The sequence below is a fragment of the Pteropus alecto genome, unplaced genomic scaffold (genome assembly GCF_000325575.1).
Source record: "Pteropus alecto unplaced genomic scaffold, ASM32557v1 scaffold22, whole genome shotgun sequence".
In the NCBI taxonomy this organism is placed as follows: domain Eukaryota; kingdom Metazoa; phylum Chordata; class Mammalia; order Chiroptera; family Pteropodidae; genus Pteropus; species Pteropus alecto.
The window spans coordinates 11,998,063-12,012,149 of NW_006434839.1; the positions used below are offsets into that span (position 1 = coordinate 11,998,063).

General features: G+C 39.6%; 1 pseudogene; it reads left to right on the forward strand.

Moving 5' to 3' along the window:
- Positions 1-4,870: 4,870 nt before the first annotated feature.
- LOC102889652 lies at positions 4,871-6,122 on the forward strand (annotated as a pseudogene).
- Positions 6,123-14,087: the final 7,965 nt, after the last annotated feature.

Consider the following 14,087-nt stretch of genomic DNA (forward strand, 5'->3'; position numbering starts at 1 on the left):
GGCAGAGAAGGTAAACCCCTCACACTCTTCAGATTCAATTTTTAACCCACATTAAATTCAATTTGTCTTGTTGGTGGTTCTTTAAGTTGAGGGTCACTCACAATTTCTGAAGAAAAAAATAAAGGAAAGAAAAGAAAGAAAGACAAAGAAACTGTAGTAGGGTTCAATATTAACTGTGGCTACAGTTTCTCATGAGGAATTGATATTTTCCATCTTCTCTACCAATCATCATAAGCTCCCCTCATTTTCTACAAGAACTCAGCTTTTGATCCCCGAGGCATCTGAGGCTTTGATGAGCATGACTCTGTGTGAGCTGTTGCTGCAGTCAGCCAGTTATGGTTATCACCAGGTATAAAAGCACCAAGAGGTTCCCTAGGGAATGAGTCCCTGGGTTCTATATTCCACACAGCCTCTATTATACAGCAGCAGGTTTACCTCTTCATGAAAATCAGGGTCAGTTACTACTGTCAGTCATTCTGTTCTTCCTCTTCTGGTCTGCTGAGAGATAAGCTGGCCACTTATAACTAACAAGACAAAAGAGAATCTGTCCAGCTGGAAATGAGGAGGCATCATGTCACTCCTAGGATTTGTCAGGACAGAGGACTGAGTGTTTCCTGTGGGCAGGAACACACAAAAGAGAGCCAGTCTGAGGTTGTCTAGAGAAAGATTCTTATATTTGAGGGCTTTGTGAGACATTTATGTTTAGATTAATGGAGGTAGCTGGAATTAAGTGTATATATTCATCATAGCAATCGAAATGAGTAAAATCATTCATGAAGAGTCTGCGAATAAAATATTGGAGAGTATCAACAATGAAATATTGATAGGAAAAGGCTTAGATAGGGTTAGAAGTTCTCACCCTAAGGAGGCATACTAATAATGACACAGCTCCCTGCGGTTCATACCCTTCTTTGTTTTCTCTTCACGGACAAACACATCTAGAAAGAGGTGCCTGTAATTACTACTCTCACTTATTTATCTATTAATTTCTCCTCAACTCAGCCCGATTAGGCTTTCCTCTGTATCCCTCTTCTGCGAGTGTTCTAATGAGGGCATTAACATGTATGCTAACGAAGGCTACGGATAATCTGGGTGTTGTCAAATCCAGTGGTTACTCTGCTGCACTCTGTTAATTGAACTTCATTGGCCTTCGACACAGCTAACTGCTCCTCCTCTTGGCTTCTGCGATCCCACGCTCTCTGCTTATTCCTCCTATCTCGCCGAGTGCTCTTTCTCAGTCTTCTTTATGGGTCCTACCTCCTCTATTTGAAGTATAAATATAAAAATGTACCCAAGATTTGGTCTTGGCTACTTTTCCATTTCTTTTTAGAGGTGTCCTTCAGAGACACTGCAGGCTCATTTCTAGATGACCACAATAAATCCAGTATCACAATAAAGCAAGTTGTAATCTTTTTGCCGGTGGAGGGTCTTGCCTTCAATTTGTAAAAGATGCAACATCTGTGAAGTGCAATAAGGTGAAGCACCGTAAAGCAAGGATGTCTATATTCTTTGTCCTTAGATAATATTGTCTAGTATCATGGGTTTATAATGTCATTCATGTGCGAAGGACTTGTAAGCTGTATCTATAAAATTAATATAAAATTACCAAATTATTAACTTGCTAGAGCTAGCTGGTGGCTAATAGGCATGCCAAACTTACCATATCCAAAACAGAATTTTGATTTGTTTGTGCTCCATCTGCCACCCACAATCTTGTTCTCCCTGCATCTCGCCTTTGTTAGTTAACATCCCGACAATATCCACACAGTTCCTCACATCAAAAGTCCAGGAGTCAATTTGATTGCACTTTTTCCTACTTTATGTCATCTGATAGATCATATATTAAGTTCAGAAGCCTTTTATATCTGAAATATATCATAAATTCCTTTACTACTCACCATCCCAAGTATTAGTCTCCTTGTCCAAAAAAACACAATATCTTGCATGGATGACTTTAGTAGCCTTATCCATATTTTCATGGCTTCCACACAGCACTTCCCCATCACTCACAATACAACACACACAGCTTATGAGGCGTCACTTCATACAGACCTTTTCTCACCACTCAGTCGGGAGTGGCCACCCAGTTTTATTTCTCTGTATAACCACAATATTTTCTTCTTTATTATTAGCATTTTCTCTGTTGTTTATTTATTTTCTCTACCCAGGGTAACCTATAAAAAAGCAGTGGTGTGTCTCCAGTAACTAAAACAATGTCTGAAACACAGTAAATGCCCAATAAATATATGTTGAGTAAATAAAAGAATGGATGAATAGTAGAGATAAAACACAGTTCGTAGAGGATTAATGGTTATGTCAGAAATATGGATTAATAGTTCAAGATTTTGTCCTTGAAAAGGAGAAAAAAAGAACCATAAAGTGGAAATTTGAGGAGACAAGCTAAAGAAAACGTTGTTTGTTGGTTTTTAAGACTGGGAAAGAACTGCATGCACGTGAAGTTTGTAGGGAAGAAACCAATGAAGCAGGAGCCCTCCCTCTCTCCTAACACTTATTATTAAAAACATCCTGGGCATTTGACCTTTCAGCATTTGTTCGTGATGCTTTACATTATGGCCTTCGTTGATAATGTCACGAAGATGAGTCACGCACGATCATTTGTAGTCTGTGCCAGTCTTTACTGAACTTCCCAGCTCTGGAGACACCTCTGTAGAACAGAAACCTGAATTATATTTAGCCTGTTACCTCCAGCTGATGTTTGTGTGTTTGTGTTGACTTGACATACTCTGCTTTTTATATCATATTATTTTCCCTGTTTCTGTTGAATTGTTTGTTAAGAGGGAAATCTAGTTTTCCTGGCATTTCCCCCGCCCCCATTTTTTTTTTCCAGGAGCATAAGTATAAACATAACCATGGTGTTGGCACATTGTCTCTCTGAGTCTCACTTCAGTTCATTTGTCCAGTGTATATATCTCTGACCTTTACCATTTCTCATTTGTATTCTTCTATCTTTATAATACAGAGAGAGGATATTCTGATCTATGTTATCCCCTAAGGGTTTTCCAAAAAAGGTCACAAGTGCTAAATGCTGCAAACTTGGGTATGACTCGGTTTACTGATCTATTTCTTTAGCTATCAGACATACCTAGAGAATCTCAGTGATGGACAAACATATGGAAACAATAGCCACATTTTACAGAGAAATGAGAAGTGGTCTGGAGAGTATGGATGATTTATACAAAGTCACATAGTGACTGAAGGCAGAGGTGTGAACAAGAGCCCGGTAGCCAGAGCCACTTCCTCTGCCTCCACACCATGCAGCGTCCTCTTCTAGAAATGCATCTAGTGAATATTTGACTTTTAGAACAACCAGGATTCATACCCCTAAGTGTGGGAATCCAAACAAAGACAAAGAACAGATCCACTTCCCCACACAGAAGCTGAAGAGAGGCTAGCCGTTCCTTTCCCCTCAGGTCCTATACGACCTGAGCATGACCAGTCAGGTGACCCTGTCTGATTCTTGAGGGAGTGAAGCAAAAGGAAGGGTTAATGAAGGATTTTTTTATGGCCTCTGCAATAGATGGAAAGTCCACAGGGGCGTGGTGACAAGAGTTCAGAGTACTAGTTTCTGGCAACAAAAGAATGACTAGAAGTGATGCTGGCTGCAGAAGCAGCGATGGCCATTGGTGATTCCGTGTTGTCTCGGCTCCGCCTTGCTTGGTTCTTGCTATAGCCTGCATCTGGCCTTCGTGTAGATTCTGTGAGGTAGCCCCACAATTTCAACACACTCGTTTTCCACGTAAGACACACCAGAGTTCATTTTCTTATCTGTGGCTAATAGAGTAGCTATCATAAACCCATGAGAGATGCTGCTGCCAGATTCTTCGCCACTATTGGTCTCCTTTCCCTCTTGTCTGTTGTCAGATCTTACCTTTTGTTTTATTCAGATTAAATCCCTTATCTATGTCACAACACTTGATACTATAGAGGTACTAAAATAGCAATTGTAAGAGGATAAATGAAAGGAATAAAAAGGGAGGAAGGAAAGAAAGGTTGGGAAGGAAAATGCAAGGAAGAGAGGAAGACAGGATCTGCCGTCTTCCCATTTCTGAGGCTAATCTTTCCATAAGAATCAGCAGCTCTGATCTAGAAGTTCCTGATTATTTTATGATCCTGTCTCATCCTTTATCGCTTTGTTATCTTAAATCTCTTTCCTGTGGTCCATATCCTGCCCACAAGAAACACTCAATCCTCTGTCTTGGCAAGTCCTGCGTGTGGGTGGGAATGGCTTTCCGGCCAAAGGCTTCCATGATTGCGATTCCACCCCCAAGACTCCCCCCATCTCTGCCACCTCCCGTGAACACGATCAGTCTCTTCCCTTTTCTGCCCACTCTACTACTAATTCCTCTCTTGGGCTGGCTTTCCCTTGGGGTCTCTGGCCCTGTTCTTGCCCCAGCGTGACTTCTTTTCAGTGTTGTTGTAAGAGGCTCACACAGGTACTCTGTTCCCATGAAGATCCCATTGGTGCCTCCAATCCCATCACCATGAACCGAGTCTCCAGCCCTTATATGCTAATCGTGGACTTTTGGGGCCTGCACCCAGCTGCTTCTGAAGGGCTCTTCTGTTTCTCATGCACTCAGACCACACTGTAGGGCTGTGTAGCACCTGAGCCTGGCCCCTTTACTGCATCCTGACCATCACTTTCCTCTTACATCATCATCTGCAGGTATCTATGCAGTGGATCTGAGCCCTGGCGGTAGTGAGAGCCATGTCCTGCCTGTAGATGAAGTTGGGTGAGAGACCACGACTGTAATCTTGATGAGTGCCAATCACTGCCCTGGCTTTGTCATGTTTCTCTTTAAAGGATACTTTGGAACCATCCTGTGGGTGATTTTGGGGTGTATACCTGTCTATGCAAAAGGAGCCAGCCCTGAAAAGGGGAAAGAGATCCATACCTTATACCTAGACAACACCAATTGCAACCCAGCTCTGGTTCTTTCTTCCCAACAAGAAGATGTTGCCAGATTGTCAAGCTCATTTGAAAGCACCCACAACATAGCGTAAAGATTGGACTCTATAGTCTGGGAAAAGAGTCACTATTGGAGCAGCTAGCCCAGGAGTTTCAGACCTGGGTGATATTGAGTCCTCGGTGCCTGGAGTCAATGCAGCTGTTGGGCTTGGCAGATGTGTTTGCAGCAGAGGAGAAGGCTGGCTGCATCCATGCCATGGACCATAAGAATATCTGCCATCCTGCCATGCTGCATTGGAACCAGACCCAAGCTAGCATTGCTGTGCTTCCCACAAGCAGGAAAATCCACAGTTCCCACCCCGCTATCCACATCATCCCTTACTCTGACCATGCCTCCTATTCTGAGCTTCGTTCCTTTGTCACAGCACTGCAGCCTTGCCAAGAGGTGCCCCTATCCAGTCAACAGCCCTATAGCGACTACTTTCAGGACAGCGTGAGCCCCAGGCTCTCTGCCCCTGATTCCAGACTCTGTGCAGCAGTTCATGAGTTCTCCTCTAGAAAACCAAGCATTCTCTGGCCACCGTTAAAAACGGGGTTAAAGAAGCCAAGAACTCATGGTGTCATGTTTGAATCACTTGAGGAAAATGCTGATCAATCTCAAGTTGACAGTGACTCAAAGAAGGCCAAGAATGAGAACATTTCTGGAAACCTTGAGAAGCAGCCCTCCCATCATCCTTTGTGGATCAAGAAGCAGTTGTTCCCAGACCAACCATTCTTTGCAGCAAAGAATGGGATGGGGCTGTTCTTTTCTATGAGTCCCAGAAGATGGTGACCATACTGACTCCCCTCTTGGGTTTTTCAGTGCACTTAAGGTCTACAGATGAGGAAGTTATCTCTCCAGAAACTTGGGAGGAAATCGAGGTAGAGTCTCACTTGATCCCCAAGGGAGACAATGATGGCTCAGCAGCCTCAGGGAACCAGAGCACCTGAATGAGCCAGGATTGGCCCCATTTTATAGCAGCGAGGCAATCCCTCTTCTAGCACTTAAATACCTTCGACTCCAGAAAGTATAACTTTTTTCCAAGCAGGATTCTCTTCCACGGGCTTTGGCCAGCACGTGGAAAAATACCATGAATTCTTGCTGAAGTCCGGACAGGAGACTACGACCTCGTTTGATCTGATATTGCAGTATTGAAGATAGTGTCTAAAGGCTGGTGGGAAGAGTATATTTTGGGCCTTACTCTTCTGTCTTCATTGGATCCTTATGGCCTTACCCTGGAGCAACACTTCTCAAAGTATGTTCATTGGAAGCCTAATGTCTATGGAATCCTGTGTTTATAGTTGACTATCTTTATGAAACACTTTTCATTATAACCCTTCCCAGTCTGAGCCCATTTAAGGATCTAAGGAGGCCTGCAATAACTTAATCTGTTTATATTTATTTAACACAGTATTTCTCCAACTATTTTGAACATGCAGTTCTCATGTGACTGCAGAAAGAGTTAAAGAATCTAAATCAAAAAAACCTAGGCTATTCCCATTGTTATTTCGTGTGTCATGTGCCATTCTCCATGTCCTCTTCTCCCTTTTCCTAGATAAAAGTCCCTAGGTAGTTCTGTTTTGTAAGTTAGGAACTGTGGTGCTGGAGGATAAAGTCGTGATCCAAGTAGCACATTCTGATCCTGGCCATCCCTAACTTGCCACGACCCCATCTTAGTGACTTTCTGTTTCTGCTTCTGGGAGGGAACAGGAAGTGATGGAGAGCCTGGGCACCCTGGAATTAAGCCCAGGACAATTCCACCTCTGCCTCCATTAGAGTTTGCGGTTAATGTCACCAGGGACCTACCTAGACAGAAGCAGCTGAAGGATTGGGTACCCCTCACCAAGGCAGTACCTGGAAACCGGCTTAGGGTACGATGGGCCTCCCAGCTGCCAGGTGGCCCTGATTTGACTGAAATAAAGTTACGAAAGATCAAATGTGCTGCCAGATATTCCTGATTGTTCACATAGGTGGAATATTTGCTGCTCCTCCCACTCCCTGCCCTTGGGTTGAGTAGGGGGCCAGCACACACAGCTCATTTATTTTAGGATCCAGGGAAGAGACCAAGGAGGAAGGGGCAGGGTGTGCAGGTCTGCCTTGTTCTGCTCACAGCCTGACAAATTGCCAAACCAGGAAGCAGGACAGAAGATACCGTGGGCTCAGAGAGAGAGAAAGCACAGGCATATGGAGCTGGGCACGTGGATAACATCTCTTCAGAATGGAGCCTTGAGCCTTCATAACAAAGAAGCCTCTGTTTCTCGCCAGGAAAAACAGTTTTCTACTTTTGGAGGGAGATATGAAGAGTTTAGAAAGCAAAATAAGGCCTTGCTCTTGGGGAAGCTGTACACAGCTGTGTTTTGTCAGTGACCTTCTCTGTAAGCTGCCCCTGGGCCCACTAGGAGCTGCAGCAGGTGAGGCATGTCAGGCAGCTGGAAACCTGGGCATTGTCCTGGGCTTAATTCCAGGGCACCCTGGGCCAGCAGGGAGACTGTGCTTAAACAGCAGAGCCCCCATTTCTCATCTGTAAAACAGAAACTGAGACACCTGCCTGATTGCCGTGGAGGTTAGATCATTGGGAAAATTCCTAGCTCTGCCTTCCACATGATGGGTATTTCAAGTGGTTCTCTTAGCTTCTGGTTCTTTAAAAAGAATCTTTATAGAAAATAAGAAACTTTGGAAATCATATAAAAATATAAAGAAGGAAAATTAATCATAATTCTCCCATGTTAAAAAAAAATAATGATTGTTAGAAAGTAAAAGAAGACAATATGCCAGAAGTATTTTTAGGTCTTTGATGGTTTAATAAATACACTGGGGAAAGAAAATTAAGTTAAACCTGAAAAGCAGAAGAAGACAATTTAAAATTGTAGTTGTTCATAGTACTTGAGAATGTAATCACTCATTCTGGCCAATAGATAAGTTGAGTAAATTAAAATTACAATCCTGAATTTATATGAGATCTTATTGATATTTCCCAACATAACAGATGCTGATATCTAGGGGGAGAATCTTTTTTCTTTACACCAGTTATTTGGGGGGAGGTATTCAGTTTAGGAATTGATGACTGGTAAGGGAGAAAACTGGTTAATGATGTATCAAAGATAATCTTTTAGAGAAGAACCTACAACCTCGATTTGCTTATAAAATACTTATTCGATTTATAACTTGACAAAACTACTTTCCTTTATATATGAAAAGTTAAAAAATATGATTAAATTCAGAGAGATAAGTATCTCAGGCTGTGTGCATTTTCTTTGCCTTTATTTACCCTTACTATCTTTTTATGATCAAGGAATAGCTAATACGTTGCATATTTTCACTCATTAATATTCTCTATGATACCAAATTCTAATAGCAAAAAAGAAACAGATTTATTTTTGATAAAACTGTATTTTATGATTGGACTAGGGCAACCAAGGCCTTGGGAAATATCCTGTTACTACTCAGAGAAAAGAAAGAGTAAAAATAAAGAGCTAAACGTTTTCACAGCACTTTGACTATCCTGCAGAGGATGCCAAGATGAGTATGACGACGTGTGTCGTTAAAGCATGGCAGTCTAGTGGAAGAGAACAACGAGGTTCCAGAACTCACAAGAAGTGCTATGAAGGAGTATTCCTAGGGGAAGGCGCCTAGAGACTAACGAGGGAGGTGCCCACCAGAGCGAATGCTGTCAACATGGTTTTCCTAGAGGAGGATACTCCTCTAGGGAAATTTGAGTTTAACATAGCAAGGCAAAAAGAGAACAGTGCTTACTATTTCATAATTTGTATAGGATGGCTAATTTCAGGCGTCAGCAGCTCTTACAGTTCCGGTTCCTGCCTATCTTTTCAGTCATGTGTCTTGTTACTCTTCCCACATACTCTACATTCCCTTCTCTCCTAACCCACCACACAGTCTCACCTCTCTTTGACTTTGCACATGCCTATCTCTTAACCTTGAATATCTTCACACCGCCATTGACCTGTGTCCCTCATAAATCTATGAGCTAACCAGGACCCGTATCATATGCACCACAGGTTCTCAGTAAGTATTTGTGGGATGCATAAAATGATGAAAAAGACAGTGTGGTTTGTGAGTAAAATCAGGAGTTCTGGAGGCACACCGTTGGGTTTTGGAACCTATATCTTCCACTTATTCTCTGGACGATATCAAGCAAATTATGTGATCTCTCCGTGACTGAATTTTTAAGTCGATGATAGGATTTCCATGTGGATTTAATGAGATAACACTTGCGAGTCTCTTAGAACAGCATCTGACACCTACCGATCATAACCGTTAGGTATTCATAACTAAAAAATTATTAGAGGTAGAAAGTAATTATTCTTGAATATTGAGTTTGCTTCTTGAATTTCCCAGTACAGTACTTTTACAGTTAGGCAGGAACATAAGATGAGCTCTAAGCAGCTACCTGTTGGCTACAACTAAAGAGCTAGCATTTGACTCTCCATGCTCTTCATTGTCCTGCCACAGAGATCACAAGCCATACATTAAGAAGAAAGAACCATGAAACTCAAGCAGCCTGAATGGACTTTGTGTTTTCTAACAATTGAGACTTTAGGGTTATTGTTACTGCAGCATAAACTTACCTATCCTGACTAATTCAGGGTTACCCTAAAGTCATACCATAGAGAAATTGTCCACTTTATACTCTTACATAACCTTTGAAGACAACAACTGAGTAGGTGGAAACAGCAAAAGCAGTATCATCTATGGAGACTGAAGGGATAAAACGGGTGATTGTGAAGAGAGATAGAGACAGAGGAAAAAAGGGAAGAGTATTGTTGGTTCCAACAACATCTGATTAGTAAGACATTTTGTAAAATTTAAGAATGCCTTAAATAATGATCAAGGTGATATCACATTCTTTTACTTGGAGTGTACTTTTTTCCTATCAGTAAGACTAAAAAAAAATTAATAACTAAGAAAAAATAAAAATGACTTTCACAACTAGATTAAATTAATAAGGATGAGTAAATCAAATTATTGCATTTCTTAAACTTTTTCTGGAAATAGGTAGACTTGTGAGTGTAAGTGGGAGTGGGTCACAAACTTTGAAAATCTGATAAAAACTATGGATTTTTGCCCTAGGGAACATGAAGGTAACCACATAAACATGCAGTTTTCAAGGATCCTGGACCCAGAGTTACAAAACTTTAAGTTGTGGATTTCTCTATCAATTCCTGATTTGAACTATCTAGAAATATCTTGAAAGAAATTTCCTAACAATTTTAATTTATTAATTGGGCTACAGTTAATAACAGTATGAGCACTGTGAGGAGTATGTATGCACCATGAACCTTTAGTATATTAATATATATTATACAATTAGTATAAACATTGTGGAGAACAAATAGTCAATATTCATCAGATTGAAAATGGACACTCTCTAGGATAGAAATTCCATGAATAGGGATTATTTCTATAGATATACTTGCAAAATTATGTCATGATATATGTTCAAGGATCTGCATTATAATTTTGTTTGTAATAGCAAAAATACTCAGAAATCATGACCACTAACAGGGAGCTGGTTAAATAAATTATAATAGGTTGATATAATATAATGCTCTGCAGCCATTAAGTAAAACGAAGTTGATATGTATGTACTGACATGGAAAGACAATCTGTTTATTTAAATCAAGAAACATAACTCTATATTAAGTGGTATTTTTAGATAACTTTTTACAAAGATTTTTGGGTGTATGTATGTGTATATGCGTATTCTGAAAGAATATGTAGGACATTATTATGATTAGTTATCTTTGGTGAAGCACATGCCCATACATGACACATAAGAGCATTCGACAAATAAATTTGCATTTGTGTATTACTTATTGATCTCACAATTTCTCTTGGCTCAACACGTTTTTCAGCACTTGAGGAATACAAAAGGATGTGGAAGACAGTCATCACCATTGACTTTTAGTTTTGTTGTCCGTAAGAAAAGCAGATATTTGAAATAATTAGAGAAAATGTAAAAGACAATATATGAGCCAGTACAAGATGAAATGGTAAAAACTGAGTAATAAGTGCTGAACAGTGTGTTATCAGCTTGCAGATAAACTGTTCTATCAAAAGAAAATATTCTCACCTTGGGCTAATATTTGTTTGTATGCATGTGTCTGCTTAGAAGAAAGCATGTGAATCAGATGATTCACACAGAAAGAACTCAGGAAAACAAACATTTAATGTCAAAGTGCTGAACACACACACACACACACACACACACACACACACACTCACCCTTTACAGGAATATCACAAACTTCTTTCTTATAATTTTGGTTTATCGAGGGTAGAACAAGCACTGAAAAAACTTACAACTTATTTGTCAAGAATCAAATGAGAAAACAGCAAGTTCAATTAATATACCAAGTGGTATTTCTCTAATTGCTTCTAGTTGTGTAACATAAGTCCTCATATGATTTCAACTTTTCAGACACCAGAAAGCTATATTTGACAATGTTGGCAGCTTTATTAAGATAGCTGTTAGTGATGCTAAGAAAATATGCTTATTTTCAACTAAGTCTGACAATATTCAATACGTAGGCCATGTTGACAATCGCACCAGCTGGATCATTTTGAATCCTTACAGTAGACAAATATGTCAAAAAAGTCAACTTGTCTCTGTACCTACATAGTCACAAGTGTGACTAACATTTTTTTCAGTGATGCTAGGATTATATTTCTCTGGGAGAGAATACTGATATTCGTAATAGACTTAGAAAAAAAATGCTGATCCAAACATTTAAAACCCAGTAATATTTCTATTAAGTAATGTGCAGTCAGTTAAGTCATTAGAAAATCTGCAATGAATGACTATCTCAAAAAATGCTTCCTTTTACACGTTCAGTGTCTAAGTGTGATAAGTGTGGTGCTTATTGTGGCGTGATGTTCTAAAACGATTCCAAAATTTCCTTAGTAAATAAAGTTTTTAAAATAGCATTGATGTCAGTTGGCTAGAGCTTACAGTCACAGAATTGAGAAAATATAATGACAATAGTTTTGGACCAGCATTGGCCTCCAGTCTTCATAGCCATTGACACAAGATGGGATGCTAGACTCTTGGTAAGTCCAAACACAAGGTTCACAATTATATTAAGAGTAGGCAAGGCCTCCTCTCTTGGCTATTACACCACAGTCATGTCTCTGTAAAATTCCTCTCCATGGGTTTATTTGCTAGACTGATTCATATATAAATCTGGATGGGGGATTATCTTACATGTGAGTGATTTATTGGACTGCTAACCCGTGAGTTGACAGTTCTCTGTATTTCATCAGTTGTGCAGAAAGTCTGAGAGAGAATTTGGGACACTTAAGCCACTTGCTTTAGGATTGTCTGATAATTTATTGCTTAGTTAGTAAAATGACCACTGTACTTACCAGGAACGGCAGTGACCAAAAGCGATTAAATTAAAAAAAATACTATGCTAGCTAAAACTTTGTGGATCCCATATAATTTTACTCTCCTAGGATTAAGGGGAAGCTCTTCAAGAAGGACGCTGATAAGTAAATCTGCGAAATTCAGATTGCCCATGGCGAGAGCAAATGGGCTAAATGGATCGACAACTCTTTGTTCCTGCACCTGGAGATGTCTATTAATTGGCGTCACCTAGATGTTGGTTATACATCAGTTTAAAATAGGAATACGAATTACTGGGTTAGATAGGTCTCCTGTAGTAGTCAGCAGGTGATATAAGAGAAAAATAGTTTTATTAAGTTCAAAGTCTTAGTGACTATTCAGTGGAGGATAAAATTGACATGATTTAAGATTTATTAAGCCATTCTTGAAATTCTTTTTTTCAGTTGCTAAATACAGAAAAAAAAAATCAACCTAATCATAGACAAACACTCTTAAGAAATAGAATTATCTCATGCTAACTCAACTCTCTCATTTAACATCCAGCTACCACCTAGCAGCTGTCAAACGTGTACTTGGAATGATGGCTTCTGCTCTAAGCAAAGGATTGTATTTTTCCTGAATAACTCAAAGTATATTAACAAAAACTTGGAAATTATGGAATTTCTCAAATTCCATATATATGGATACCCTAAACTTTTGAGTGGGATAAGAATGTCAAGAAGATTCTGAAGCTTGTTCCAAGTTTCACTGAGGTCTGAATTTAGATATTGCTAAGAGATATTGGCTGATAACTACAGTATAAACTTTTTATATAGCTTCATGAGGAAATGAAACCTTACCTCAAACTAAGGTAAATTGGACAACATGCTTCAGAATTCAGAAAATTATCCTAGGGTAGAAATGATATTGATTCCATGAGATAATACAAAATCAGATAATAACAATAAAATATATATATGTATTCAGCGTTATATATTTAGAATTTTATATGCATCATTTCATTGATCCCAATAACACTCCTAGGAATTATATATTACAATAATAATTATTATCATCATTATTATTTCGTCCATTTTATAACTGAGGAAACTAAGACTACGTACTAATTAACAAAATTGCCTAAAGTCACTTTGTATTTAAACGGCAGTGCCCAGGCTCTTAACAACTCTGCTGCCCTGAGCTATCCATCTGTTCAAAGGAAGTTTCAAAGGAGGCAAGAAGAAACATCAAGAACCTGACTGAAAAAGCCTTAATCGGGTCTGCAGCAGAGAGACTAAGCTGCTGAGAACCATTAATAGTAGAAGTTCCCTGGTGGAAGCTTTTGCTACAATGAAACCTATAAAAAGCATTCCTGGAAGACTGTGCTGGTTACAAAGCATTAGGAAACATTTGTAACTCCAAAATGGTGTTTCCAGATGCACATCACCAATGCTTGTTATAAATGGGGGATTTGGGGGCCCACCCCAATCTGGCTGAATCTGCGTTATAACACATTTTATGAAATTGCTTAAAATCCCTAGCTAATTTATATACTAATTAAAGTTTGAGAAGCGCTGCCAACATGTCACCCATAAAGTACTGCAGGGTGCCACCTGAGATAGAATGTTACAGCTTCGCTTTCAATTTAACGAGATGAACTGAGGGTGGGAATCGCATATGTGGGATTTATTATTTATAGAAAGGTAATTACATTGGTATTAAGACAGGACATTTGATTTAGGGACAAGGCAGACAAACAGTGATATTCTCTCTATGACA